The sequence below is a fragment of the Dermacentor variabilis genome, chromosome 3 (assembly GCF_050947875.1).
Source record: "Dermacentor variabilis isolate Ectoservices chromosome 3, ASM5094787v1, whole genome shotgun sequence".
NCBI classification, from domain to species: Eukaryota; Metazoa; Arthropoda; class Arachnida; order Ixodida; family Ixodidae; genus Dermacentor; species Dermacentor variabilis.
Genome location: NC_134570.1, coordinates 76,679,670 through 76,686,368, shown reverse-complemented (window position 1 = coordinate 76,686,368; position 6,699 = coordinate 76,679,670).

Below are 6,699 nucleotides of genomic sequence, written 5' to 3'. Positions count from 1 at the left end.
TTGCCATTTTTTGGCGCTGAGACAGAGTTGCCTGTGCTCTTTTCAACGCCAGCGGTACGTCAAGTCCGCGGCGCGTATCTACGGCGCACCGCGGATGGCTGTTTGACCCAGACGAGACTTGCAATGAGGTACGTCTGCGACAGCTAATGTCTGTGACAGGAAACTATTGCGTCCGTATGGAGTAGTGCACAGGATGACGTGATGCCGTGTGGTGTGTTGGGGTGTGCCGTCGCGAACGTGCACATACACCCATCTTAAGGTTGTGGCTAGTATCATCTCCAACCAATCTGCTTTGCCGGTAGCCATTTCATGCGCACATCTATTCTCGATTACGGTAGAGGCAGTTTCTTTTTTTTTTCTGGCATTAGTATTGAAAGTTTGGTGAGTTTGGTGTGGTTTGTTCTCGGAAAAGCGCGAGAAGGCACGGACTATTTCGGCCGGCTATACACAAAAATTTGCAGGGCCGCCCGAAGGTCGAAGCACTGACAGCAATAGCAATGTTTAGTGGTGCGCTCGAGTTTGTTGGCTGGTTTTCTAACGATATGCGGGGCGACATTCGCGAAGCAGTGCCGAAGGCAAGGGCTTCAGCGTCGCAGTAACAACGTCTATCAGGCGTACGTCTCACAACGCTGGTATGACGAGGACCGCTGCCAGCGGCGTTGAAGGCGACGGGTACCGGTGGTGCTCGAGAAGGAAAACAGTCCGTGTTCGTGGGTTCAAATTTGCTGTCCGCTCGCATCGATCAATATGCATCACGCTTTGGTACGCACATAGCTATACAAAGCAGAAAACATGTAGTCGGTGACAACCAAAGAATTAAAAACAAGCTCCACCACCGATGACCAGGACAGAGTGTCATCGAAATAATCTCTCTCTCTCTCTCTTTCTCTCTCTCTCCGCTCACAAGCAAAGGCAGTGCACCGAAAGAGAGGAGAGCCCGCTGGATTTCGCTCACAGCTTAATCACTTTGCTCTGCTAATGTAACCGGGCATAAAGCTAGACTAATCTAAAAACAGAAAAAGCTTGTTGTTTCAATCCAAAGTATTGCCTTTGGCTGAGCATGGATATTAGGATCACATATAAAATTTGCCAAGACATTCAGGTTTCACCGTAAAACCAATGACATCAACACAGGTTTGTACAGAAAAAAAAATGGCGTTTTAAACCCGAGCAATCACTTGATGCAGGCAAAAATTAACGAAGCTAAAGACCGTTTTATCGCGGACGCTGCCGTGTGTCGCGCTGGAAGTTGCACAGCGAACGTGCTGTTGACGATTAGTGCAAGTTCTTGCATTTTCCTGGGAGGTAACAGCAAGTTCTTGGGATTGGAAAAGTTATTAGCATGTCGTTACTAAGGTTAGAACTCTAATAAAGCATTAAATCGAATGGCGACGGTCCTGGAGGCGCTATCACAGATCTGTCCGCGATCGAAATTGAAGGCGAACCAAGTCTGAACATTGTCGATACGTAACACACATGAGGTGTTTTATTATTGTATGCCTAGCCTTGAACTCTATTAAGGTATCACTCAGCTGAGAACAATCACAGGTGTCCCCTTGTGCATGCACGTGGTGTGCCGCACCGGCGTACAGGCCAATCCAGCCATATATAACTAAAGAAGCTCCGAGGAAACACGTTTTGCTAGCCTTCGGGCTCCGGCACGATTTCCTAAGCATTGTTTACCTTGCACCCGGGCATCAAGCTTTAAAGAACAAAGAACTGTCAGATAACTCAATCGCAAGGGCCGTTATCATGGCGCATTCGATAAAACGGCCTGGTGACAGTGGCCGTGAATATATAACCAGATGCATGCGACGCGTTGAAAGAATATTCGCACTCTTAGGTCACTAGTGGTGCCTGTGCAGGGGCACCTCGCCGACTGAAGAGAGCTGAAAAAAAAAACGAATAACTACTCCCTGCAACAGCAACTTTATTTTCCGCAGTAATGCAGCGCGCAATTCGCGGCGTCGGCTACACATATTGCCGGCGAGATTCGGTAACAAGGGAGAACCTATGTCACGGCGGCCGCATTTCATTGGCAGCGAAATGCAAAAAAAAAAAACACCCTAGTACTTAGATTTAGGTCCACGTTAAAGAAGCCCGAGTGGTCAAAATTAATCCGGAGTCCCCCCCTACGGTGTGCCTCACAATCAGATCGTGGTTTTTGGCACGTAAAGCCCCGTAATTTAATTTTTAGAGCCCATGCAAACCTTTATTTTCTTCGTCAGGAAGCATTTGTTTCAAGTACACGTCCCTGGTCAACTTCCACTAGAACGTTGATTGCCCAGCACGATAAAGTTAGAACGCATTTGAACAGAATAACACTAATGTGCGTGAATGAAGAAATATAGTTAACTTTGTCCATTCGCACTAGGTGACCGACTCGAACGCGCCCCTTGTTTTCATAACCCAGCTTGATCATAGGTACGCGTTGAAAACAAAATCTTTAAGGGCACCAGCCTCAACCTTCCTTTGTAATACTAAGTATATTTTCATCATCATCGCCATATCTGAACATACACGCGCCGAAGCTGACGACGTCAAGTCCTTCTTGTTTATGCTGGCAATCCAAAAGTCAACGCTTGTTTGCAACCGCAGCGACGGAGTCCATGGAGTCGCCGCGGCTGAAGAGGCACTTCACCTTCGCTGCGAAAGTTATCTTTGGCAGCCGCGCACGGCACAGTGGTAGCCCGCCGACCTTGAGCCATCTGACATCGCAGCAATCACAGAGGGAACACGTTAGAATCGCGCCATAATTCGCAATCACATCGTTACAGTTTCACGCTGCTGCTGACAATTCGCACATACCAGCGCGAGAAGAAGCGGCGTGACACGCTAGTTCGAGGCTACGTTCCTCCTATAGCCGATAAAATGGTATACAGGGTGACCCAGCTAACTTTAGTCAGAGTTTAAATATATGCGAATGCGACGTCGCTGGACAAAACCAAGGTAATAGGTTGTTTGCCGTCGCTTGGAAGATTATCTTTCTCATTCCGCCTAGTTTGATAATTAATCTGAATTAATTAATTAACTTCTCAAATTTTATGATTAGGGGAAAAGTGTAAATGAGAAAATTGTCGAGCAACATGAAAGACTCCTGATACAGCTTTCTGTTGCTCAATACGTGCTATATAAAAACGTTTTTCCTAGAATGCCTCGAGTTTTCATAGAGTGCCTCGAGCGGCCAGTCGCGCGACAATTTCGGATAGGATGGTTCTGATCGTTAGTTCAAATGATTTCTTGGAAAAACACGCAATCATCTGCAAACAACCTGACTTGCACGTCAGGATCGATTACAGTATTTATATCGTTAATATACATTAAAAGTTGGCCGCGGCTTAGCTAAGCTAACCCTCGATATGCAAAGTGAAAGCTTGGTTTAGCCTGGTTAACTCTTGGTTTCGCTTGGTTAACCTTTTCTTTAGCTGTAATTATTATACTTAGGTATACAATCATCGTTGAGCCAGGTATGACGGCTGTGCCTAGGTCGGTGGGTAGACATGACTGTGATTAGGCTTGGGTAGACACGCATCGTTCGACTGCGCGACGCCTGTTGCTCCACAGGGAAAGCACAAGTGCTAGACATGCAAAGAGACACCGCGAACATGCGCAGCGTCGAAGCACAAACGGACTGGACGCGAACGCGGTCGCTACATTGATCTCGACGGTGCGACGCCTGTTGCATTCCGGACCCTCTCCAGTAAAGCAGCTCGGCGGGTGATACCCGCGGTGTGGTCAGACGCCGCTTGGCGACAACGGCTCAAAGCTTCCCGCTCCTACGCAACGCTCAGAGAAGAGTGCCCGGCCTCGCTTCGTTCATGGCCAAGCTCGCATTGACTAGGCGAGCGCGGCGCTCCTCCTGGCTCTTAGTTCTTAACCAGGCGCGCGGCGAGTCACATGGTCAGGCGGCGACCCAGCTGCGGAAAGCGCATGCGCCACGCCCATGGCATCGGCGGAGCTCGGCGCGGCGCGTTGCCAAGGCTACAGCGCAGCTACGGTCAAATGAAGGTCAAATTGCTGGCGACGGCGAAACTCGGCTCGACGCGGTTAGTAAAGCTTTCGCTTTAACATTCCCTTGAGTGACCCCGGAGCCGACCGGAACACTGCCCGATTGGCGCTCATTAACTGCTACAAGGTGGTAGCAATTTGTTAAATAGTTCGTTATCCGTATGATCAAATTTCCTGAAGTTCAATGTATATGAGTTTTATTATGTTAGTTTGACATGTGGAACTCTATCGAAAACTTTGCTGAAATCTAGAAATATTGCGTCAATCTGACCGTTCTTATCAAGCCTTGAGGCGAGTGCATGTATTACAGTAACTAATTGTGGATGATGAGCAAAACGAGAACAAGGTGAAAGCAGGAGCCAACGTTTCGACAAGTGCACTTGTCTTCTTCAAGGACTTGTCTTCAAGGACTTGTCTTCTTCAAGTCCACTTGTCGAAACGTTGGCTCCTGCTTTCACCTTGTTCTCGTTTTGCTCATCGTCTTGGATTTCCATCTCCCGCATTCCCTTGTTTTCCCAGTATCTAATTGTGTAATTGTTGAGTAGCCTTTTTTTTAACCCGTGTTAGTATTTAGGGTGGACTGAGTGGTCTTAGCCTAGAGGAATTCGAAATCCCACAGGTAACGCCAGAAGAAGTAAAGAAAGCCTTAGTAGCTATGCAAAGGGGGAAGGCAGCTGGGGAGGATCAGGTAACAGCAGATCTGTTGAAGGATGGTGGTCAGATTGTTCTAGAGAAACTGGCCACCCTGTATACGCAATGCCTCATAACCTGGAGCGTACCGGAGTCTTGGAAGAACGCTAACATAATCCTAATCCATAAGAAAGGGGACGCCAAAGACTTGAAAAACTATAGACCGATCAGCTTACTGTCCGTTGCCTACAAAGTATTTACTAAGGTAATCGCAAATAGGATCAGGAACGCCTTAGACTTCTGTCAACCAAAGGACCAGGCAGGATTCCGTAAAGGCTACTCAACAATAGACCATATTCACACTATCAATCAAGTGATAGAGAAATGTGCAGAATATAACAAACAATTATATATAGCTTTCATTGATTACGAGAAAGCGTTTGATTCAGTCGAAACCTCAGCAGTCATGGAGGCATTACGGAATCAGGGTGTAGATGAGCCATATGTAAAGATACTGGAAGATATCTATAGCGGCTCCACAGCCACCGTAGTCCTCCACAAAGAAAGCAACAAAATCCCTATAAAGAAAGGCGTCAGACAGGGAGATACGATATCTCCAATGCTATTCACAGCGTGTTTACAGGAGGTATTCAGAGACCTGGACTGGGAAGAATTGGGGATAAAAGTTAATGGAGGATACTTTAGTAACTTGCGATTCGCTGATGATATTGCCTTGCTTAGTAACTCAGGAGAGCAATTGCAATGCATGCTCACTGACCTGGAGAGGCAAAGCAGAAGGGTGGGTCTGAAAATTAATCTGCAGAAAACTAAAGTATTGTTTAACAGGCTCGGAAGAGAACAGCAGTTTACGATAGGTAGCGAAGCACTGGAAGGGGTAAGGGAATACATCTACTTAGGGCAGGTAGTGACCACGGATCCGGATCATAAGACTGAAATAACCAGAAGAATAAGAATGGGCTGGGGTGCGTTTGGCAGGCATTCTCAAATCATGAACAGCAGGTTGCCACTATCCCTCAAAAGGAAAGTGTATAACAGCTGTGTGTTACCAGTAGTCACATATGGGGCAGAAACCTGGAGGCTTACGAAAAGGGTTCTGCTGAAATTGAGGACGACGCAACGAGCTATGGAAAGAAGAATGATGGGTGTGACGTTAAGGGATAAGAAAAGAGCAGATTGGGTGAGGCAACAAACGCGGGTAAACGACATCTTAGTTGAAATCAAGAAAAAGAAATGGGCATGGGCCGGACATGTAATGAGGAGGGAAGATAACCGATGGTCACTAAGGGTTACGGACTGGATTCCAAGGGAAGGGATGCGTAGCAGGGGGCGGCAGAAAGTTAGGTGGGCGGATGACATTAAGACGTTTGCAGGGACAACATGGCCACAATTAGTACATGACCGGGGTAGTTGGAGAAGTATGGGAGAGGCCTTTGCCCTGCAGTGGGCGTAACTAGGCTGATGATGATGATGATGATGATGATGATGACTGGTTTTCTAAAAATTCACTTACCTGATTGGCAACAATAAGTTCGGTTATCTTACAGCACGAATATGTGGGCGATATAGGACAGTAATATTGTAATAGGGCCCGATTACCATTCTTGTGTACAGGCACAACTGTGGCTGTCTTCCAGTCGTTTTCCATGAAGTAGTGAAATACGATAAATAAGAACAAGAAACAAGAAAGCAGTGGGAAACAGCATATTGCTTCAGAAACACGTTAGGAGGAACACGTTAGGAAACACGTTATTGATCAGGAACACATGATGATGTAGTTTTTAAATTTGGTAGCATGAAAACTACGCTAGGGCGTGAAATAAAATTCACATGAGAAGGATGAGGTGCCGTGTCACTGGACGGACAAATGCCAGAGTATCGTAAAATACAGATGGCGACTCTCGCATCGGATACAATTAATCCGCTAGTATTTTGTATCTTAAGGATTAATGCCCCAGTACCGCATCATGATACAAATTCAAAGTATCTTTTCCGAGCTTTATACAATAGAGTTACATAGAGTTTTATACAATAATTACCAGA